This window comes from Phyllostomus hastatus, unplaced genomic scaffold, assembly GCF_019186645.2.
Source record: "Phyllostomus hastatus isolate PE091 unplaced genomic scaffold, TTU_PhHast_1.1 phas_contig_147, whole genome shotgun sequence".
Taxonomy (NCBI): domain Eukaryota; kingdom Metazoa; phylum Chordata; class Mammalia; order Chiroptera; family Phyllostomidae; genus Phyllostomus; species Phyllostomus hastatus.
Window position 1 is genome coordinate 10466170 of NW_025333603.1, and position 24994 is coordinate 10491163.

Sequence of the window (24994 nt, forward strand, 5' to 3'; positions counted from 1 at the left end):
CTATTCAAAGTGCGCAAAATGGAACTCTGCACTGAGCCCCCGATCCCAGTCCATTTCTCTCTCTTAGATGTGCAGCAGTGACACATGATTTCACCCCTGCTCTTTCAAAGTGCCATGATTTTGCTGCCAAGAAGCTCATGAGAAAAAGCAGGGGCCACTTCCATGACTTTCTTTTAGGTCTCATCTTATATGTCACCTTCTTTAGGAGCATTTTCTAGATAATGCTCCTAAACTCTAGATAACCCAACTCAAAGTAAGTCACTCTCAATGACTGTCTAGCTCAGCCCACTCAACTTGTAACTGTCCGTGACCCATCTTCCACTTTAGAATAGGAGCTCCATGAGGGCAGGGACTATGACTATTGATCCTCTGAATCTTTAATGCTTATCTAAGTATCTGAAATGTAGTAACCACTTAAATATCAGATGAGGGATGAATCTGAAAATTATGAGGAATCCCCATTTGCAGAGTTGTTAGCACCAGGAAAACATGTAAAATTATCTTGATGATATTCAAATGGAGGATTGCTAGCTAAGACTCAAAATCCAGGCACCTAGAGAAAAGTTTATATATCTCTTACTTCATGAAACTTTAGACCTTTTATATGGTAACTGACACCATAAGTACCATTTTCAAAAAAAAAGAATGGGGGAAAATTACAAACGAAAAGTTACAATCAAGGATTATTATCCATAATATTTAAAGAACACATACGAATCAGTAGGAAAAAGCCAACTCCACAGAAAAAGAAACAAGATGAGGTACAAATGATAGAGAAAAAAACAAAAACAAACACAAATGGCCAAAAAAGCATGTTTTTAAAACTACAAATGAAGGAAATATCCAATAATAAGGAAAGGGTTAAATAAATTACAATACATGTGTACTACAAAAATACCATGAGCCAGATTTAAGAATGAGATGTATTTTTTATTAAGTGAAAAAAAGCAAGAACAGCATGGATATGATCCCATCTATAAGAATGAATACATGCATATGTACATACATACATACATATGTAAATATGAAATGTACAGAAAAAGTCTAAAAGAATGCACATCAAACTATTCTGTTTTCAGAAAAAGCGGTATGATTGATCAGGGCAGGGACAGTTGTGGTGTGTAAAATGGGATTCTACATTTAAAATGTAGAGTAAAAATTTTTTACCCTACAAGCTTATTTTAGTGTTAGAAATTATTTATAGTGAGAATACATTCACCTATTACTGTGTAATTCTGAAAAACAACAGAACGTGTCCGAAAGTCCCAGGCAGAATTCCTGGTATGTAGCATTAATAGTAGCCCAAATCAAGTAGAATAGACCTGAAAATCTTCCAAAGTCATACAGAAACAGATCTAAGAATGTCTCTTAATACTATGCAGCTTCACAGAGACCTGCATCCCACCAATCCATAGGCCTCTTACACCACTTTGATTCCACTAATGTTCTTATAGCATTAGTCATAATTTAAAGTAAAATATACATAATCATTGTACCCTGGGCTCTAATATTAGGAAATTTTTTTCAGGTACAAATGGATCCCATTCTTGGTTTTCAGGAGAATCTGAACTGAGGGGGAAGGAGGCCTGGTGGGGGTCCGGAGCCACCTTGAAGCGGAGCAGAATCAAGGCAATGGCCACCTTTAACTCAATCATGGCGAAGTGCTGCCCAATGCAGTTCCTGTGGACACCAAGAGAAAATCCATAAGATCATGGAATAACAAGTCTGATGTTCACAATAAAGGAACATTTTCATTCCAAATGCCATATGGACTTTGGTGCTTTGTGTTTACTTGTTTCCTGTAAGAATGTGACCTGGGAGGCCTCAATGTGACAACCTCCATAAACCAGGTGGTACCTGGACTTGCTCATGGAATTGTTTCTCTTGGGAGGACCTGATGTAAAACATAGTGACTACAATGGTAGCACTGTATTGTATAATTGTAATTTGCTAAGGAGGTAAACTATGATTGTACAATAGTGCATATTTCACACACACACAGACACAAAAATAAATATGTGAGGTGAAGGATGTGATAATTATCTGGATGGGGGAGGAATCTTTCCACAGTGCATATCTATATGAAAACAGTATGATGTACACTTTGAAGGTCTTACAATGTCAACATGTTAATTATACATCAATCAAGCTGAGATTTTAAAAATTTCTATTTTTAGAAAAGAATAAAGGCAGCCCATCTGCATAGGGGGTGGACTCTATTAAGCCTACAAGCAACAGCTTGTATCATGGGAAGGCTTGCTGAGGCGAAGCCATACAGGATATGATAGAGAATGGGGTATGCTTTGTGAGACTGACTGGCCATCTCAGAGGCTCAGCAAGGCACCAAGACCTCTTCATGGTCAGGTGAGAAAAAGGGGTTCCATGGAAGAATGTATAGAGCTGAGGGACTAAAGGAAAAATACTGTGTCCAAGTAAATATTTTTGTGTAATTTTTAACAGTTTTGAGTTGTCCTCACCTTGGTCCAGCTGAGAATGGCAAGAAGGAGTGGGTGTGTCTCTTACTATAATTCTCTGGAGAGAACCTCGAGGGGTCAAAAACCTGAAATAAGAGGGCACCCCCAGCACCATTAACAACATTCAAAGAAATTCAAAGAAAATATGCTGTGAACCACAGGTATAATTTCAAATGTCCAAGCAGTCACAGTTTTGAAGGGGAAAATGAACTAATAATAGAATTTATTTAATATAAAATATTATCATTCTAACATCTACTTAATATAAAGAATTATTAAAGAAATATTTCATATTTTTTCATGCATGTTCAAACTCCAGTGTGAATTTTTCTAGCATGTCTCAGTTTGGACTGCCCACATTTAAAGTGTTCAGTAGCCATGTGACTAATGGCGACCACCCTGGACAGTGCAATTCTAGAACTATGACCCTGTCTGGCTTTCCAATTCACTAGCGTGTTACCAAGACTAAGTCAGGGGAAAGCACAAACACTATGTCCAGTCGTATTATTTTTCACTTCAGAGGTAAGAGAGCACCTACTGAGAAGTCAAGTGAAAATGACTATGTGATCAGTTGTTACTGAGCTATGCAGTTCAACTTCCCATTACATGTAACCCAACTTTAACCCCAGCAGTTGTATAAGAGGAAGCATCCACACAGGTTGAGTTTCAAGTTTTTCAGAACATTGAATCAAGGAACTCAGGTATGCTACCCATCTACTTTTTGCCTCTCCAGGTCCTCTCTCCTCCCTGCTCTGGGCTCTAGGAAGCTGACCCATGTGTCATCCTGTTGGGTTAGGGTTAGAAAAGGCATTGATAGGAGGGTGGGAGGAGAGAGCATTTGGGGTAGTTATTCCCTGGGTCCTTCTCTGCCAGGCTGTCTCAGGTTGGCTGCATGCTCTACTGACAGCTACCACTCCTGTCTGATGGCCTTCCCTGGGAGCTCTCTTTCTCCAGGTTTGTAACCCTCTCTCCCACATCTCATCAGGCCTAGCAGTGGTAAGCACTGTGGCAGTTGTTTGCTCCATTTTGCTTTTCCCAAACCCCAACCCATACTTTTATCAATAGTTCCTTCATAAAACTCGCCTCAAATGCCCAACTTGAGGGGATCATTGATTACCTGCCAGATTCGGGATTGTTACCTCCAGCAAAAGGGAGTTTGAGTCACCTGAATTACTGCTGACCATCTACACTCTTGCAGACATCTAGGTAAGTGCTTGCTAGAGCCTGTTAAGTAACTGGCTGTGGCCATTTAGGGCAGCCTGTGTGACATTATGCCAATTTGTTCATTCAAAGCAGAGATAAAGTAGGAATGGGGGAAAGGACAAGTATTCCCTTAGTGGAAAACTTTTACATTTTTGGTTTTTATGTTTATTTTTGTTTGCTGTATCATTTGCCACTTCCATGCCTAGCTAACAGAAAGTGAATTGTATAGCACTAGCTCTCTGAAGTATTTATGTGTAAGACAGTCATACCTTGGGGTTTTCCCAGATGGCAGGGTTGCGGTGAAGACCCCAAATACTGAGCACCACTGTCATTCCTGAGAAGCAAAAAGACAGAATTGATTGCAGAAAGAACAGCAAGAAGTGGGCTATTGTTATACCTAAAGTCTCTTCACTAAGACTTTTCTTCCAGAAGGGAAGGAGCTGGCTCCTGGCAGAGCTGTGTGCTGTAGCTGATGCTAGTAGTGAAGGCCCCATGGAAAGATCAGGCTTGATGGCACCTTAGTTTTCAAAGCAATGACTTAATATGTGATTCTGTGTTAAAGAGCAATTGGTATTGTGTCAAACATGCTTATGTTTTCTGTTAGTTCTGAAAATTGTTTATACTCTAGTCCTTCCTTCCCAATAGGGATATGCTCCAAGACTCCCTAGTGAAACCCTGAACCTGAGGATAGCACTGAACCCCACATTGTACCATGATTATATCTGTACATACATACCTATGATAAAGTTTAATTTACAAGTGAGGCATAGTAAGAGATTAACAACTAACAATAAAATAGGACAATTATAACAATATATTATAATAGATGTTATGTGAATGTGGTTTCTCTCTCCCTCAAAATATCTCCTTGTACTGTACTCACACTTCTTCTTCTTCTGATGTGATATTAAAGATGCCAAACCTATTCCTGAGTTCATATAGCCATATTTTGCTTTCAGGAAATGGCTGAATGTCACTCATTTCAGGGGACACCTTGGAGAAGTCTCCATATAGGCTCATGCTTTCTGGCACACCACATTACCATCAATCAGAACTTGTTTTCTGTTCATGTCTTTTACCCACAAATTTAAAGTCTTGTCCATCTTAACTAGCACTGTTTATGCATTTTGGCCATAACTTTTGCAGTTTGAAGTGCAACGGAAAATCTAGCACAAATTTCTTTTTCCATCTTCACAATTCCACAAATAAAATATTTATGTTAATGGAAGATCATAGCAAATTCAGGTTATGAAACTCTCACATTTTTTCTTAAAAGAAGCACTTTACAGTTTCCTTTGTGCATAACCAAATTGCCAGCATTACTACTCTTGCTTTAGGGCCATTTAGGAAATTAAGAATTTCAGACCCCAGATGATTGCAGGTGAGTGAAGTAGGGAAAATGAAATCATTCATAGAGAGGGACTAAAAGGATTATAAAGCACCCAGTGGAGACAGTTTGGGGACATAAGAACAGAACCGTAACTCCCTCATACATATCCAAGGACAATTTCTGTTGGTGCCGTTCCTATACAGAGGGTGGGGAATTTTTGCAAATATTTATGTAGTTGGGGGATTAAAAGAAAAAAGACAGCAGAGAGAGAATTTAGGATTATTTGGCTACCAGAAGTAATTCTGGTAAATTGATTTTTGATCTGTCAACAACATCCCAGTAAGTAACAGATTGTTGGTGTCTACTACAAGCAACTCTGTGGGCTTGTTTCCAAGGGAAAGAATAAATAGAACACAAAAGAAGATGTGTGAAGCATGTCTCATGTGACATTCTGCCTCTCACTCACTCTGCACGGAAACCTGTGTTGTCCTGGAGAGCCCTCGTCTCTGGGCAGGGGACCTCAGCATGAATTCTAGCTCTGCTCATTGTGCGCTGCCCCCCCCCCAGTGAGATTTTGGCTATTGCAAAAGTATTTGAAAGAGGAAAGGTTATAAAAGTGTTTGCTAAGATCATGTTCCAGGGAAAAAATGAGATAAAATGTTTGAAGACTCTATGTAAAGTATTAAGTGATGCTCATTTATTAGGGTGATATGATGATGATGAAGAAGCCAAAAACTTTCCTTGGGTCTTCTAGATAAATAATGATGTTCATCTCCCATGAAGTCTCACCTGGGTCTCAAACTCAACCAAACAAGCATTGTATTAAAAACAATGTCCCAGAAGGGAAAAACCCTGGGTTTGGATTCTGGGAACACAGGCTCTGGGTATAACTTGCTGCAAATGGTTATGTGCCTTTGGGAAAGTCTCTGCAACCACCATGTGATCAAGGTAATGCCCACTGAGCTCTTACTGAATAGGTGCCCAACCTTAACCAGTGTCTTTAGGATTGTCTTTTGACTTCTCCAAGGGTTGCAAAACCCACTGGTCTTTTACTGTGATTCCTAGGATCCCACCATCTCTAGTAACTGCTTAAGGAAATAATGCAAAGACCTGCAGGCAAGGAGCGTCCATCTGGGAAGCTTATGGGCTTCCTGAGTTCTCTGGAAATGGCTGTGACTGTAGGTGTCAGTCGGAGTGACTCCTTGATACACATTGTGGTATATGACATCTCACCCAGCTGGTCCCTGTGAATACAAGGGAAGGAGGAAGAAACTCAGACTTCATATCCAGTTTATAAATGCTAATTTTTTCTTCTTTATAATTGTCCCTGGTCAATATCATCCTCAGCTTAAAACTATTTTTCCATCTGGTTATGTGACAGAATGTCAAAATGGGACCCCTGCCTTAGGGTCAACTGAGGTCCCAGAGGAAGAAGAACCAGACAGGTGCCAAATATCCTCATTATAAAGTGAGGTACTCTCAACAAGATGGAGGTTAGGTACATATACTTTTCCTCCTTGCACAACCAACAGAAGGGCCACAACAAATTTAAAAATAAGAAATAACAAGAGCTGCCAGAAAAGCAAACTGTATAAAAGTCCAACAACCAAGGAGTTAAAGAAGAAACATTCATCCAGATTGGTAGGAGGGGTGAAGACAGGAAGCCAGGTCATAGAGGATTCCCAGCAAGGTGGCTGCTGGTGGACCAGGAAAGGTAAGGAGGTGGCTGGTGGGCTAGGTGGCCCAACATTTGCATAGGGATAATCTGGGAGAAAAACTAGGGAGAGAGACAGGCTACACAATCCAGGCTTCTAGCTTGAGGAAATAAAGCCTGAAAACCTTTGACTGTAAAAAGCTGTGGGGGTTTTGGCTGCAGGAGAAACCCCAAGCCTCACAGGAGAGTTTGTTGGAGAGACCCACAGGGTCATAGAATGTACAGAAACACACCCACCAGGAGGACCAGCACTAGATGGGCACAATTTGCCTGTGGGAAGGAGTGGAAGAGAGTGAAAGCCAGCCAAGAGCCAGGCAAGCAGTTTTGTTCCCTCTCTGATTCCTCTCCCACAAATGACACCACAACACAGCAATGTTGGGTTGTGCCTCCCTGGCGAATATCTAGGGCTTCACCTCCTCCTACATAACAGGCACCTTTAGACAAAAAAATATGCCTCAACTGGAATATTTATATGAAAACCCCCAACTCCTGAAGCATTACATAGTGGACCTGGCAGAAGGCTGTACAAGAGTATTTTTCAAGTTTTAAAACCCATGCCCCCTTTCAGTAACATAAAAATCCATCCCCCAAGCTTTCTGTAGTTTGCTTATTTTCTAAATAAATTAAATCAATGTCATGACAAATGTAAATAAAAAAAAATATGGCCCAAGTGAAAGAACAGATCAAAGGTCCAAAAACAGAACTAAATGATGAAGGGATAGCCAACCTATCAGATGCAGTGTTCAAAACCCTGGTAATCAGGATGCTCACAGAAATAGTTGAGTATGGTCACAAGATAGAGGATGAATTGAAGGCTATGCAAAGAGAAATAGAGGAAAATGTACAGGGAACCAACAGTGATGGTAAGGAAACTGGGACGCAAATCAACAGTTTGGACCAGAAGGAAAAAGCAAACATTCAACCAGAACACAATGAAGTAACAAAAACAAAAAATGAGGAGAGGCTTAGGAACCTCCAGGACAACTTTAAACATCCAAGTCATAGGGGTACCAGAAGAAGAAGAGGAAGACCAAGAAACTGAAAACTTATTTGAAAAAAATAATGAAAGAGAGTTTACCTAATCTGGCAAAGGAAATAGACTTCTGGAGAGTGTAGGAAGCTCAGAGATTCCCAAAGAAGTTGGATCCAAGGAAGCACACATCAAGACACATCATAATTGCATTACCCAAGATTAAAGAGAAGGAGAGAACCTTAAAAGCAGCAAGAGAAAAGGAGATAGTTACCTACAAAGGAGTTTCAATAAGACTATCAGCTGATTTCTCAAAAGAAACTTTGCAGGCAAGAAGGGACTGGAAAGAAATATTCAAAGCAATGAAAGTCAAGGACCTACATCCAAGATTACTCTATCCAGAAAAGCTATCATTTAGAATTGGGAGGGTAGGTAAAATGCTTTACAGATAAGGTCAAGTTAAAGGAGTTCATCATCACCAACCCCTTATTATGTGAAATATTAAAGGGAATTATCTAAGAAAAACAAGATGATCGAAAGTATGAACAATAAAATGACAACATACTCACAACTATCAACAACTGAACCTAAAAAAAAAAAAACAAAAACAACTAAGCAAACAACTAGAACAGGGGCAGAATCACAGAAATGGAGATAACATAGAGGGTTATCAACAGGGAGGGGGAGAGGGAGAATAAGGGTTGGGAAAGGTACAGGGAATAAGAAGCATACATGGTAGGTACAAAAAAATAGACAGAGGGGTTGGTGGTAACAATAGTATAGGAAATGGAGAAGCCAAAGAACTTATATGTGTAACACATGGACATGAACTAAAGTTGGGGAATGCTGGTGGGAGGAGGGGTGTAGGGTGGAAGGGAATAAAGGGGGAAAAGAAAATTGGACAACTGTAATAGCATAATCAATAAAATATATTAAAAAATAAAAATAAAGTGAGGTGCTAAGGTACTGGTAAAGGATTTACTCCAGAGATTTCTGAAAACCAGTTTTGCAACACTTAGCTCATCATACAAATGAAGAATGTGTAAGAGATGGCTTAAGAATTGAAGAGAGGAGGGTTAAGTGCCCATCAGTAAATTAATGGATCAAAAAACGATGGTACATTTATAAAATGGAATACTACACAGCACAAAGAAAGAAGGAGCTCCTACCCTTTGCAACATCATGGGTGGAAGTGGAGAGCATTATGCTATGTGAAATAAGCCAGCCTGTGAAAGACAAATACCATATGATCTCACCTTTAACTGGAACCTAATCAACAAGCAAGCAAATACATAATAAGAGACATTGAAATAAAGAAAAAACTGACAGTAACCAGAGGGGAGGTGCAAGTAAATAAGGGGGGCAAAGGAAGAAAGGGTTTCAGGAACAACTATAAAGGACCCATCGGCAAAACCAAGCATGGCTGGAATCAGAGGAGGGAGGTGAGGATGGTTGGGGAGTGGTCAGGGGTAAATGCAGACAACTATACTTGAACAACAATAAAATAATTTTTAAAAGATCCTTTGCACTTTATAATCTCACCTGGAAAGATTTCTTTATTGTTTTTCACATTTCACATAAGCCAAATAAGAATGAGAAAGGTCATTCTTTGAGTTGTAAATATAGCCCCAATAATCAAGGTTAAAATATCTAATTAATGTTGGGAGATACTATACAGTTTTTTAAATTCAATGAATGAATAACAATTACTAACCAACACTGCATTTTGTGCTATAGAGTTCAAACCTTTAATTTATACTAGGAAATATCTTTTACTTTCTTATAAAAAGGAAGATTTCAATAATAATCATTAATATTCAAATTTTCCTTTACAAATGTTCTAATTGAGAAGACTGTTGCATTTAAAATGTGATATTTTCCCCCTAACCATGGGATTGCATTGCCTTTAGCATATCTATATTCCTTCCCATTTGACAAAAAAACAAGGATATATGAATTATCTACCTAGGATGAAGAATGTGGTTTATACCAGGGACATGTGTGTTCTTTGCAAACAGCATGATTAAGAGGCTTCATAAACCTGGGCTTCATTAACAGTAAGATATGCTCAAGTCTAGCAAAATGGAGTTGAAGTTTTCCACCTGGCTAACTATTACCCACCCTACAAGAGGCACCTGAAGCATCAAATCTCCCAGGAAGTCTCTCTGAGCCCCCATATCTACTTAGGAACCTGTCTTCTAAGTCTCTGTGGTAGCCAGCACATCTCTTTCATCCTTACCATGCTATTCTGCAATTATCTGTATGGGAGTTCTGTCTCTTGTGTTAGGGTGTGAGCTCATTGAGGGTAGGACCCACACCAAATCTTGCATGTATTTTTAATGCCTCAGTACTTAGCATGTCCTCAGTACATATTTTATACACTCAACATCAGTGTACATCATTTAGTACTATGTTCAAAGTCTAATGCCAAACCTGAGGAATGAATAAGGAGATGGGAGAGAATGTCTACGGTGAGGCTTAAATGACACAGATGCTCACTCAGGTCTCTTAGAAGAGGAGCCCCACTTCAGTCCTACCACACAAGCTCTACATGCAGCAAGTGTAAGGATCATGTCCCCATTTGCAATGCGCCAGAAACTGGGTGTAAAAAAGAACTAAGACTTTCACACACTAGTGAATACAAAAACAGTGAAACAGATAACTTATGAATGCATGAACCTGGTTTGCAAAATGCAAAGGGGTAACTTTGAGCCCCTTAGAAAAAGAGCAGAATTGTATCCTGCCTCTTCTGCTGCCACATACACATGCTTTGAAGCACTACAGTCAGCAATGTACCAGAAGAAGAAAGAATGAAACAAAATCCCAGGAGGAAACCCAGGATGAAATGTCTAGGGAGGCAGATCTTACCAGGTGATAGAAGATCCATCCCCCAGGATGCCCCTGATCTCTTCCCGGCATCTCTCCTGATGTTCAGGGTTCTGAGCCAGGTGGTAGAGGAGCCAGGCAATGGCCCCTCCTACAGTATCTTGCCCTGCCACCATGAATGTGTTTGTCTCAGAATGCAGGCCAGTATCTGAAAAGCTGTTGGGATTTTCAGCCTAGAAAGTACAATAGAGATATTTTCATGCAATTTCAGCTTATAGATGTTTGGAGCTCAGAGCATAAAACAGGACCAAAGTTAGGTAGGAAAGTAGGTCTTGAAAAGAGTTCCTCCAATCATCCTGACACAATTATCCAGATTTTCCAGCACCTCATCATCAATATTTTATCAGCTTACTCTGTGACACATTTTCTTATTTTACTAAACTATCATGGATCTTTCTGATAGTCACCAAACCTGTCAAATCAATAAAAATATTTAGCCTTAGCTGATTTTCTCTAGTGACAAAGTTGCAGAATTCTATCTTTACCTCAAATTTTATGGAGCCAACCCATCAGCTCAAAAGCATTGTTAAATTTAGTTGATCAGTTTTGCTTTTCTCTCCTCTCCTTCCACTCATCCACCTACCCACACAATTATCTGGACATATGAGCAGGCTCAGAAATTTGAAAGATTTACCTGGGCAGAAAGGATAATATCCAGAAAATCCTGGTGCGTCCTCTTCTTGATGTTACCCTGTTCCTTCTTATCCTTGAGGGATTGCCTTCGGCCTTGGATTACCAGCTCTGTGGTAGAATAATAAGCTCCCATTACTAAAGTGACAACAAAGTAAATCAAAATAAAATAAAATGTAGAGCAAGTCATGGCCCATCATATATGGCTTTAAATCTTGCTTAATTTTCTGAGGTCAGGGTGGGTATACCTATTTAAAGAGATTTAAAGTTTTGCAGATATTTATTTTCCCACCAAATGACAGTTTTTTAAAAAAAGTTATTTTCTTTTAATTATTGTTCAAGTACAGTTTTCTGTCTTTTACATCCTGAATGACAGTTTTTGATCAAAGTTCCAGAGACAGATGCTTCCAGTCAACATGGTAGAGTAAGTAAATGCTGTGCTTGCCTCTTCCCATCACTACCTCAAAATTACAACTAAATTACAGAACAACCACTTTTGAGAATGACTTGAAGACTAGCTGAATAGAACTCTTATAACTAAGGACATAAAGAAGGAGCAAGCAAAATATACTCAGAGACATTAAAATTAAGAACATTCTAACAAGAGCCAGAGCAGAGGACAATGGGAGGAAGAGTTTTCAGGAACTACTATAAAGAACAAATGGACAATATCAAGGGGGAGGGTGGAAGCAAGGGAGGGAGGTGGTTTTGTCTGGGGTAGGGCAGAGTGGTAGGGGGAAAATGCAGACAACTGTAAATGAACAATAAAATAATGTAAATAAATAAATAAATATAATTAAAAGAAAAAAAGAACAAAGTGACAGTCAGAAGGGGGCGGTGGGAGGAGATAATGAGAGGAAAAGAGGGAAGTGTTTTCAGGAACATCTATAAAAGACACATGGATACAACCATAGGGGGCTGGGATTGGGGTGGGAGATGGGGATGGCTTGAGGGGGTTAGTAGTGGTGGGGAATGGAGACAACTATACTTGAACAAGAATAAAAAAAAGTAAAAAAAAAAAAAGGAGACTGGTTGGAGTGGTTGAGACAAGAAACCACTTGGTCCCACATCCATAGGTGGTAGTTAAGAACTGGGAAAGACATGGATGGGCCAATAGCAACTAAGATTCAGTTACAACAAGAGAACTCACAGAACCCACGCAAAAGCATTCCAGGTGCACCCGGTTCAGGTGATCAGGAAAAGTGTGCCACCGAGTCCTACAAGACATCAACTACATAAGACCATGATAAGAAGATTGGGAGACATAGCAGATCTATGCAATATACAGAGAGAGACACAAAAAAGGCAGACAAAGTAGTGGGGAAAAGAAACATTCTCCAAATGACAGAACAAAAGAAATCTTCAGAAAAAAGAAGTAAAAATGAAGGTAAAGAAGCTACTGGATGCAGAGTTCAAAAGCAGACATAAGGTAGCAATATTTGTATCAGACAAAATAGACTTTGAAAAGAAATGCAGTAACATGACACAAAAGATAAAGGATCAATCCAACGTGAGGATATAACCCTTGTAAACATTTATGCACACAATACAGAGCAACTACATAAAGCAAATAATGACAGATATAAAGGGAGTGACCAACAGTAATACAGTCACAGTAGGGGGACTTTAATGCCCCACTGACAGCAATGGACAGATCATCCAGACAGAAAATCAACAAGGAAACAGTGGCCCTAAATGTCACATTAGACTAGAGGAATTTAACAGATATTTTAAAAATATTTCACCCCAAAGCAAGCAGAATATTTTTTTTCTCGTACATTGTTTTTTAAGCACACAGGGAATATTTTCTAGGATTGACCACATGTTAGACCACAAAACAAGTCCCAATAAGTTTAAGAAAGGTGAAATCATATTGGACAGTTTCTTTGATCACAATGGTATGAAATTAGAAATCAAGTACAAGAAGAAAACTAAAAAATCACACCAACATGGAAGTTAAATAACATGCTACTGAAAAATGAGTGGGTTAACAGCAAGATGAAGAATAAATGCAAAACATTCCTTGGGGAAAATTATAATGAAAACATAATGACTCCAAACCTATGGGACACATCCAATGTGGTTATAAGAAGGAGACTCATAGCAATATAGGCTTTACTCAAGAAACAAGAAAAAGTATCAAATACATAATCTAAACTTTACACCCTAAAGCAACAAGAGAAAGAACAACTATCACAGCACAAAATGAGTAGAAGGATGAAATAATAATGATCAGAGTGGAAATAAAGGAAATAGAATCTAAAAAACAATCCAAAAGATCAATGAAGCCAATGCTGATTCTTTGAAAAGATAAACAAAATTCATAAACCTTTAGCCAGACTCATCAAGAAAAAAAGAAAGAATTCAAATAAATAAAGTCAGAAATAAAAAGATGAGAAGTGACAACTGACAGCACAGAAACACAAAGGGTTATAAGAAAACACCATGAACAGTTATATGCCAACAAACTGGACAACCTAGAAGAAACGCATGAAATTCCTAGAAACATAAAATCTTCCAAGATTGAAGTAAGAAGAACATCTGACCAGACTGATGACAACTAATGAAATCAAAGTTGTAATAAACAAACTCCCTCCCCCCCAAAACAAAAGCCCAAATGCTTTCATATGTGTATTGTACCAAACATTCAAAAAAGAACACCTAACTTTCTCGAACTATTCCTAAAAACTGAAGAGGAGAGAAAGCACCCAAGCTCATTTTATGAAGCCAACATTACTGGAATTCCAAAAGCACACAAAGACTTTACAAAAGAGGCCAATATCCCCGATTCACATAGATACAAAAAGTCCTCAACAAAATACTAGCAAACTTAATTCAACAATACATTAAAAAGGTCATATGCCATGATCGAGTGGGATTTATTCCTGGGATGCAAGGTCAGTACAACATTTGCAAATCAATTAATACCTACACCACATAAACAAAATGAAAGATAAAAATTATGTGATCATACCAATAGATGCTGAAAAACTTTTGACAAAATCCAGCATTCATTTATAACAAGAACTCTCAGCAGAGTAGGAACAGAGAAAACATACCTTAATGCAATAAAGGCCAAATATGACAAACCCACAGTTAACATAATACTCAACAGTGAAAAGGTGAAAAAGCATTTTCCTTAAAATCAGAAACAGGATGAGAATGCCCACTTTCACCACTTCTATTCAAAATAATACTGAAAGTCCTAGCTATAGCAATCATACAAGAAAAAGAAATAAGAGGCATTCTAAATGGAGAGGAAAAATTAAAACTGCCATTATTTGTAAATACATCACACCATATATAGAAAAATCCTAAAAAATTTCACACTCACAAAGAAACAAAACTCTTAGAACTGACCAATAAATTCAGTAAAATCATGAGATGAAAAATTACTATTCAGAAATTGGTTGCATTTTTATATACCAATAATGAACTATCAGAAAGAGAAGTTAAGAAAACAAATCCCATTTAAAAGCTAATCAAAAAAGATAATATACCCTAGAAATAAATTTAACCAGAGAGGTAAAATGCATGTACTTGGAAAAATTATAAAACACTGAAGAAACAAATTGAAGAAGATCCAAATAAATGGAAACATATATTGTGCACATGGATAGGAAGATTTAACATCTTTAAAATGTTCATGCTGACCAAAGCAATCTATAGATTTAATGCAATCCTAATCAAACTATTAATGGCATTTTTTTCATTAAAACTAAAATAAATAATCCCCAAAATATATAAGGAACCACAAAAGACGCTCAAATAGTAACAATGATTTTGAGGAAGAACAACATTGGGGCTACCACTCTACCTGATATCAAACTATACCAGAAAGCTCTAGTAATCAAAACAGCATGATACTGGCAAAACCAAACACATAGATTCATGGAACAGAATAGAGAGCCCAGAAATAATCCCATGCCTAAATAATTGATTAATCTGTAAAAAAGGAGGCAAAAATATACAATGGGGTAAAGAGTCTATTCAGTTATTGGCTTTGGGAAACCTGGACAGATACATACAAAAAAATGAAACTAGAACAACTTCTCAAAATGGATTAAAGACTTAAATGATAGACCTGAAACCATAAAACTGACAGAAGAAAACATAGGTGGTAAACTCTCTGACATTGCTTTTAGTAATATGTTTTCCGATTATTCTGCGTGGGGAAAAAAACAAAATAAAAAAAATAAAAAAAATAGGACTATATCAAACAAATAAATTTTTGCACAGCAAAATAAACAACAAACAAAATGAAAAAGCAACGTAGTGAATGGAAGATTTTCACCAAAGAACTATCTGATAAAGGGTGTGTCTTGCAAATTTCCTAGGGGAAAATATATTTCATGTTTCATTTATGCTGTTCCAGGAACTGTCTGAAGTACTTTAAAATATATTAATATATTTAATCATTACCACAAACCTATGAGCTAGGTCCTCGTTTTACCCTCACTTTACAGATGAAACTGTGGGAAAGTTGTAAGTAGGTTGAGCAAAGTCACACTGCTGGTAAGTGGTGGGGTGAAAGTAGGATGAATTAACTGCTTGGTAAACATTCTGTACTATGGTGTTCATTAAAAGTAATGTTGAATTGCTTAGAATGGTTAATCTCTTCCACTTTTAGGTTTGTGTTTCATTAAAGCTATTTTGAACCATTCTTTTTTTAACTTCATTTTATTTTTGTTCATTCTAGTAAGAATGTTTATGCTGAGATTTACCCACTTAACACACTTTAAAGTGTGCAATATAGTATTGTTAACTATAGGCACCATGGTGTAGAGCAGCTCTTTAGAACTTAGTCATCTTCCATAACTCAAACTTTATGCCCATTGGACTACTCCTCATTTTCCCCTTTTTGAACATATGTCCCCATTTATTCTTTTCCCCTAATCATTCCTATGTTACATGAATGTTTTTCACATTTTCATTACTACTGCAATCATGGTGCAAAAAGCTAAATGCTATTTATGTTTTGAAATAGTAAGTACCCACCTGTTATATTATATTTGTGTTAATAAGAGTTGTGCAAAACAAAAATTATATAATGTTGAAAACTTCTCATAAGACCATGACTGTGGATGTAGCAAGCTCTTCTAAAGGACTTGCATTCCATTGGAGCAATGTCCATATCAAAGCTCCATTAAGAACAAGAATGCTTTCTGTTTTCACACTGAGGCCTGCTCCTCTACACAGACACAACACAGTTATGACAATGGATACATTTAGGCAACCAAATCCATAGAAATACCTGTGTACTGATGCAGAATGTTGGCCATCTTCTGCAGGCGGCGGTAAGCTGTGGTGAATTTGAAAATCATGTCATGGTGAAGCAAGAAAGTGTACACACGTTTAAAGACAATTTTCAAGCCTTCAGATAGTGCATTGACATATTCATCATGGGAGCTGGAGAGAAAGTGGGGATAAATGTCAATAAGTGACTTAGATGATGGCAAACAAGTGTCTTTTTTGCCCTCCTGTTACTGACCTGTTTATCTGGCAGTTAGTCTCTTTGCTGAAGGTACATTTCATAAGTGTATCCAGAGTCATCAAGTTGATGTCCCTAGAGACCTCCACAAGTGTATTTTGAGTGCCGCACATCTTCTCCCATTTACTCTGATACAGAAAGTCAAGATGAACAACATCACCATCAAGTGTCTTTATCTGAAGACCTCTCCTTGACCCCGCACTTAAGCCGAAATAGAGACAAACCTGACCTAGCAGGAGCCAAAATCCACACAGGCAAATAAGCTGTTTTACTTGGCATTAGTAACAGGGAAAACACTCATCCCACTGGGCAAGAAAGAGCATGGAACACAAGAGGTACCCAGTGAATGGCTGAATTAAGTATCATTGGCCTGTCAATTATTTCCATAGCTCTGCTTTGAAACAGATCACAGTTCCATTAAAACAGATAACCTCTGGTACAAGACCTGTAATTACAAGGGGCTCCCCAGGGCTTCCTCCATCTTTAGTTTCCAAACAGTTAGACAACCCATCCATCACTACTCTCAACCACCATCAGCACACTTAAACTTGGGGCATTAAAGTGAAAAATACAAATAAATCTCAATGTGTAAGTTCAAATCAACTGACACTTGAGCACCTCTGCCTACAGCTACATGCTAAGGATTTGAAGGCCACACAAGAAAAGGCAAAGAGATGGTCTTCTTGATTTTACCTAAGTGTCAACTGTTAGTCAATTGATTTCACCCTGAATTATGTAAGTTTTACTGAGTACAAAAATGAATTTAGAAGAAATGAGAGCAAAGGGGAGACTCAAAGCTGAAGGCACTTTGGCACAATTCAGCAGAGGGAAGAGCTCTGACAGGAATCTCAGGGAAATGTGGGACCTACAAGTAAGGGGGACAGAAATGTTTACTGAAATGGAGATAAACTCAAATACTACCACTGGGCAATACGCACTAATGTGTTAACTTTAATAGCACCTGAATCAAAAGAGCATGCCCTCTCCCACTCTAACTTGCACATCAAGCTCCCTGCCTGGGCAACTCACACTGGTACTCACTTGCACCATAGTTCCAGCAGACTTGAGGTTAGATTCACTTTTGTGAGGGAGGCTGAGAACCCAGCCAATCAGTAGGTTTCTCTTGTGGAAAGGAATAGGCTTGCTGATGAAGGCAGAAAAAACTTTGGCTTTGTTTGTGTTGTAGGAAGTGTTTATGATGAAACTATACTATATTAATGCATTCCTTGTATGATTTTTAAATAAGTACAATCTAAAATGTTATCATGTACAAGGGGGCTTTTAGAATAGAATTCATGTATGCATCAGGGACTGCCCATAGGAACACTCCTCTGCATCCTCTTCCTGCCCCCTTGGAAGAGTGCAGGTCACCTCCTAATGATCCCTCTGTTATCTACAAGAGGACATTCACGTCTGTGACTGTAATATAGACACTTAATCATTTGTCCAGTCATTTATGGCCATCAGGCAAGTTCATTCCAACCACCAAAACTTTGTTCATGCTAACTCACTCTGCCTAAATTCCTCATCCATATTATTCATGTATTCAAGTCCAGCTCATGTTTCATGATAAATCTGAGTCTCCTCTGAATCTAAAGCTATTATAGCTCCTTCAATTTTTCTGACCTGTCACCCAGAGCATTTACCATTTGAATCTTACTACTTTGATTTATTTCTATAGGTTCTCAAAATGCATCTAAGACAGACAACCAGACCTACATCTTTTTTTTTATCACCCAACAAACCATAGCAAAGGCATATATACAAACTGTTGCTAGTGGGTACTTGTACATTGGTTAATTTCTACCAATCATCTTCCCTTGGTTTTCACTACCCACTAAACACACGTGTAATCCAATTCCAATTGGAAGTATTTCGTAATACATCAGAACACTGTATCCCTTCACTTACCAGCATTATGTTCACAGACTGGGTCATCACATTGACATGGGATTTCAAAATATTAAAATTAAATGCAGGAGTTATTACACGTCGGTGCTGGAACCATATGGGTCCATTTAGATTCAGTAGTCCTTCTCCTTGAGAAATAAAAGGCACAAAAGCATTTTATTAGAAGGTATAGTGAAGGAGAGGTGAGGAACACACACCATAGGGTGACCATGACACCCAAACATGACATAGTGGAATATCAAATTGTGCTCATATTTTAAGATTGAAGTAAATTTTGATGCTTACATCTGGGATGAACATATTTAGCATTGCCAGAAAAACCCCACTTTATGAAAGCCTTATGAGAGTGCTCACCCTGAAATCATCAGTTACTACCCATGTATTTATTGGGTAAGTCACTTAAACTTCCTGATGCTTGGTTTTCTCAAGATCAAGTGTGATAAATATCTACTTCATTGTTTTGTTTATTAAATTGAGGTATACATATAAGGCACTCAGCTTGATCTCCAGCTGACAATAGAAACACAGAAAATATTCATCATCTCTCTCTCTAAACCAATTCAAACTACACAGTGAACTTAAAATTCACAATTTTAACTAACATAATGGGAACTAGACAAGAGTTCCCATTATGTCCCCAGGTATCTCCTCCTCGAGCCCTAGGCTGTGCTTCACAACCATAAATGATACAAAAAGTGGAAACACTCATTAAGTCTAATGCCTGAAATCTTCTGCACCAGGGGGGTCATTAAAGATTTGGCTTTAAAAGAACCTTAAAGCTTATGGATATATAATGGCCATCATTCACTGAGGATTTACAACATACCAGCCTTGCAATGCCATACGTGAATGTGTGTTTCATTTAATCCTCACAACACTCTGGAGATGTGATTCTCTTCCTTATTTTCAAAGGTGAGGAAACAGAGGCTTAGGGAGATTAATTGACTTTCCAAAGACCAACTCACCTAGTCAGTGGGAAGAGGGGGACAGGATTCAAATCCAAGTAGCTATAACTCCAAAACACATATTTTTTCATTTAATTCTTTTTTCCTCTAACATAAATATCAAATATATAACTAAGTGTTTTAATTTATCTGTTCATAGAATATTCCCAAACTGCACTTGGGGCAAAATTTTACTGACTTGCATACAGAAATAGGAAACTCCAAAAAGAAAGGGAAGGAGACAAGAAAACAAGAGAGAAGAAAGGATAACATAAAGAATGTGGATGGTGAAGCTGCAATTTAAACGACAGAAATGAGACACATACACACATATGTATCTTGAGAATGAGATTTTAGGGGGAGAAATGAACAAGGAGGCTTCCTAGGAAGTTGAGCTGTGTTGACCTTAGCATGCCCTCTTGACCTTCCCCCTAGATAACCTGAAGTGTAGATCTACCATACTCTTAATGCTTTTGAATTCTGACTTGAGTTCCTTTGGAGTTCTCTACTATAGATAGGGGACTTCTAGCAAGAGAGTGCGTCACTCCTTTCAGTTAAACATACATACCGATTAACGGAATCAAGAACTTGTATACATACTTGGACTTGGGATCTGCAGAGTAAACCAGCAGAAACAAAAGACAGCATTAGAGGAAAGTTATCAAAGTTAGTGAAGATTCTCCTCATTTGCCTGCATTAACCACAAATAGCAAAATGAAGCCCAGGGCTTACTCCCTGCAGCTCTTGGCAGGTGCAGGGGTTGGAGCAGATGGCCAAAGTCTAGGTTCAGGAATCGGAGAAGAGGTCCATGAGGCAAACAGGTACACACACCCAGATCTTTCTCAACCTTTACACTTCCTACCACACACATAGAGATTATTCATAGGTTACAAAAGTTTCAGAACAGGAGTTGGGACAACCTATCATATGTTTCTTGGAAAGCAAATTACCTATTACCACAGGGGTTGGAGACACACCAGGAAGTAAAGTACAAATGCCTATTGGGGTTCTCATGAACTCTAACATGGATGTGTTTTACAGCTCTAGCCCTTTAAGAGGTGACCATGAGACCAATCCAAGAGAACTGGGGAAACAGGAAACATGGGAAAGCCTGTTTTCTTTTATGAGGTTTTGCTAAGAGTGATGGAGACAATGGCACAGGGAAGAAAGGTTTAAATATTGGACCTTAATTTACAAAGTTGATGGAGCAAAGACTGGACATTTAAATGCTGTGCTATGAGATAATGTACCATGGAAGCCTTGAAAAAGAATTGGATGCGGGAGTCAAAGGACTCAGCCCCAAAAGGGAACGCAGTTGAGAAATATGCAAAAATCAAACACAAAATTTGGACTATTTTGAAGAGGTTAGACTGAGTAAAGTCATGATCTGGTCTTCAGGGTTACATACTGAACCAGCACAGGCAGAGCTACCTCAGAATCCCTCTGAAGACTCCTGAGCAAGAAAGGGGCTGGGGGTAAAGACTGTGGCTGACACTGAAGTCACAAAACCAAAGAAGGAAAGAAAGCCTCTGGTGATCTGGTGGTGCCAGCTGGGCTTTAAGATACAGTCACCTAAAAGGGCCTATGAGAATTTGAACTAGACAGGGACAGGGGGGCTGACATGGGAATACCCTTCAGGATTGGTGGGAAACCTCTTCACACTTACTCCAGTGTCTCTTGAAGGCCCAATACTAGTCATTGCTGCAGAATTCCTTTGGAATCCTGCTGGTGGCTTATGCATATCACTCTTAGGAGGATGAAGTTCCTGAGAGTCACTCCTTGTCTTACCTGTTCTGCTCAGAAATGTCCTTGCATAGTCTGGGTCACAGATATAGAAAAATGCCTGAAAAGGCCCAAGCCAGATGGGAAAGGCACACGGGTATTTTCCAACAACCTCCTCAAGTTCCTCCAAGTTACCATCCCAGAACTAACTGCAATGGAAAAAAAGCAAGGGAAATCAGAGATGCCAGCCAGTCTAGACTCATGTGCTTGTGCAGACTAAAGTGAGTTCAAGGGCTTGGATAAGGTCATCAGGCAGGGGGCCCTGACCCTTTTTCTGGAAGTGGGTGAATATGCTTTCCTTGGGATTTCTAAGCTTGGAGTATAAACATTCTAAACAAGGATAGTTTACGTATCTTCCCAATATAAATACATGTCCTATCCCCAGACCAAGTCTCTGTCAAATGACATACACTGTGAGCTGTTTTCCCAACTGAGAGGGTGAAGGGAGCCAAGTCACATACCCTGCCTCACCTGCCAAGGTCACACACTTGGATTAGGAGTGGAGCTTGGAAGCTGCAAAAGATTTTTTTCCCATGTGGAAAACTAACTAGTAGCAGGTTGAACATGACCCACCATCCTCCTCACCATTCCCTCTCCCTTTTCCTCTCTCTAATTGTTGGTGAGTGATTTTTCCTTAATGACTTAATAGTAAATGCTTCTCTCTAAATACACACCAATTCCATCTAAGAAGAAAATTCAATTCTTTTGCCACATAACAGCAGGAGATTCAGTTATACAAGTGTGTGAAACTTGAAGGAAACTCCAATGCAAAACTCTCAGCTACTACCATCTCTTCCTATGAACTGTTCCACCTGCCCCTGTGCAGCCCTTACTCAAGCATCACATCCTCACAGTAAGTAAACTGTCATGCCTATTCTACCCTGACAAACACCAGGGAAGCTAGGGAAGAAGACTGTTTAAACTAATAGCATCACAGTCCTGACTGGTGTGGCTCAGCTGGTTGGGTTTTGTCCCGCAAAGAGAAAGGTCACCTGTTTGATTCCTGGTTAGGGCACATGCCTAGGTTTCCAGCTCAATCCCTGGTTCTAGTTATGTTTTTCTACCTGTCTTTCTCCTCCCCTACCCCAAGTCTCTAAAACCAAATAAACAAAAACAAACAAGCAAACAAACAAAAAAACCTGTATCATGGCCAGTCTGATCTCTCCCCACTGCTGACAACTGAAAACATTTCAATTAGCCAATGAGTCTTCCCTACCTTGAAGTCAGCCTAAATGCCCCAGGCCGGTGTGAAAAAGGACTCAACACATTTGACCAGAGTCCACACTAGTGAAAAGTTTCAAAAAGGAAGACATCCAAATTACTGCCTAAGGTAAAATACAGGATTTATTGTAGTTTGATGTGCATAATCAATCTTAATCTAGTTCAGACAACTGTGTGTCAGCTGTGTGCCACATGAAGAAATCCAAAACCATGTGAAGAAAAAAAGATCTCACTAAAGGTAAATGCGTGGGCAATTATAAAAGCTAGTATTAGTGTAAGAGTGCTTTGTAACCCACCTTTTGTTTTCTACATGCTTGTAGAATATAATGCATTGAAAAGAACGAGTAGTTTATTTTTAATAAAACAAGCAATCAGGGTTGGGAGTGGATTTAGAGTCGGGGTAAACCAAAAGGTACCAGCCTTCCTCTACACTATAAATTTAAACCAGTCAGTATTTCTTTAGTGATTGGCTGGGGTTGTTCTGTGCTTCACAGGAATCTTAGGAAATAAAGTTACTTTTCTCTAGTTGGAATGCACAGAGAAATGACAGACCTAGGTAGGCCTAGAAAGAATGGAAAGTCACCAGGCAGGAAAACTGTACTGTGGGAAACTGTAGCCTGGGAAAAGGCCTGCCTGGGAAACTGCCTGCTGACCCTACCCAGGACAAACAGATGTCCTGCTAAGATGGGGGTCTGGGGTCGACCTATGCGGCATAACAGGATGCAACTTTAACTTGAACCTGACAAGATGTATCAAAAACCATGGTCAGCAGAAGCTGCACCCAGCAACCAGCTCTAGCAAATCAGACTCTGACACCCCATGTAGTTACCCTTTGTGGGGTTTTGCACTTAAAAACCCTGCCCTAAGAACAACCGAGTGGGCCTTAACCTCCCTTGGTTGACTCCACTTTTCCCTCTTATTCCCCACTAATAAATCGTCTCCTTTGTTCGCTGGGTCTGTCTGGCTTCTTGAGGGACTCAAACCTAACACTAAGATTGGCAACTTTTGCGTCTAATTTTGCACATTTTCTGAAATGAACAAATATTATTTAGGATAATACTTTAAAAATTTAGCAATACATATGGAACCTTTTTAAAGATGCACTACATATGTGCAAGAGATTGATGAAAGCAGAGATAGTCCAGAGTTACACAGTGCTTTCTTTTTCCGGATTCAGTCTATTGAAATGCCTCCTTGGGCCACCGAAGCTTCCAGTCTAATGGCTCCAGGGTGTGTCCCTTTCCCTGTAGGGCTGTGAGGGAGCAAGACTAGCACAGGGAAAAGACGCGGAGAGCCATAGGCTGGGTCAGAGAGGTCTGTGCGGCAGGGGAGGATGGAGAAAGGGAAGGACACAGCCACCTCTCCGTCCTCCGCGTTTCCAGCATCCTCCCTCGCCCCCCCGCCCTTCCGTCTACCTTCTGGTTCCCGGTGAACCAGTGCGGGGTTGGACCGGGAAAGGCGCGCAGATCTCGCAGCAGCTGCTGCCTCCGCAGGTAGAGCTTGATGGCCTGCAGCAGGCCCAGGGTCAGGAAGAACACGAACGCCAGGTACAAGGGCCTCGCCCAGCTCGTGTCCAGCCAGGCGAACTCCATGACTGGGCACTGCTGATTGCAGGCAGTCTCCGGGGATCCCGGGAGAGGGTGATCTTTCCAAGCCTGGTGGTTGGGGAGGATCACCCAGGCCACTGCGTCTCTGTGCTCCCGGGAAGCTCCCTCCTTCCCTGGGCAAGAGGAAGAGTGGTGGAAGTAGCAGCTCAGGCTTGGCCCGAGGAGGCAGGCTCAAGGTCCCGGATTTCTAAGCCTTTATCAACTGATGCAAACCTCCATTTAGGCGGACATCTTATACAGTCCTGGAGTGACACATTTCAAACGGGACAGTTTTCAATCAAGGGAGATTGGAATCTAGGTGTTGAAATAATGCCAAGGTCGAGGTCATCCTTTTTTCCTCATTGCCACAAGTAAATGCTATGCAAAACTGCTGTGCAAAGAAAAATAAACTGCTATGCCCAAAGACCTTCTTTTCTATTCTGACATTTTATCAAAATCCACAGGGTTCTGTGTGCTGGTGGGCATGAATGACCATTACATTTATATAGTGTGGCCTGTCCAGTGGTGTGCTTGTAAAAGTTTTAGAACTGATGTGCCCTCTGATTTCCAAAGTTTGAGGATGTCCACTTTGTCCTATTTCAAGCTGCCAACAGAGGACCCTAAACTCTGACTTGGGAAGAGATGCTAAGCAGCATACCATTGTATAGTCGTTCCACCACACAGATACAATCAGGGCCCACAACACAATTAATGGAACGCAGTGCAAAATGAAAATGTGGGACCCCTTGTTAAAAAATTACTAGCAAGGAGATGACAACAGAGCATTAAACCAAGCACATACCCATTTGAGTGCAGTATCCTGTGTCACTGCTCAGGTTCCATACTCAAAAG

At 39.5% G+C, this 24994-nt stretch overlaps 1 pseudogene; it reads right to left on the minus strand.

The window, feature by feature from the left end:
• Nucleotides 1–1510: 1510 nt before the first annotated feature.
• Nucleotides 1511–24266, minus strand: LOC123831201 (annotated as a pseudogene).
• Nucleotides 24267–24994: the final 728 nt, after the last annotated feature.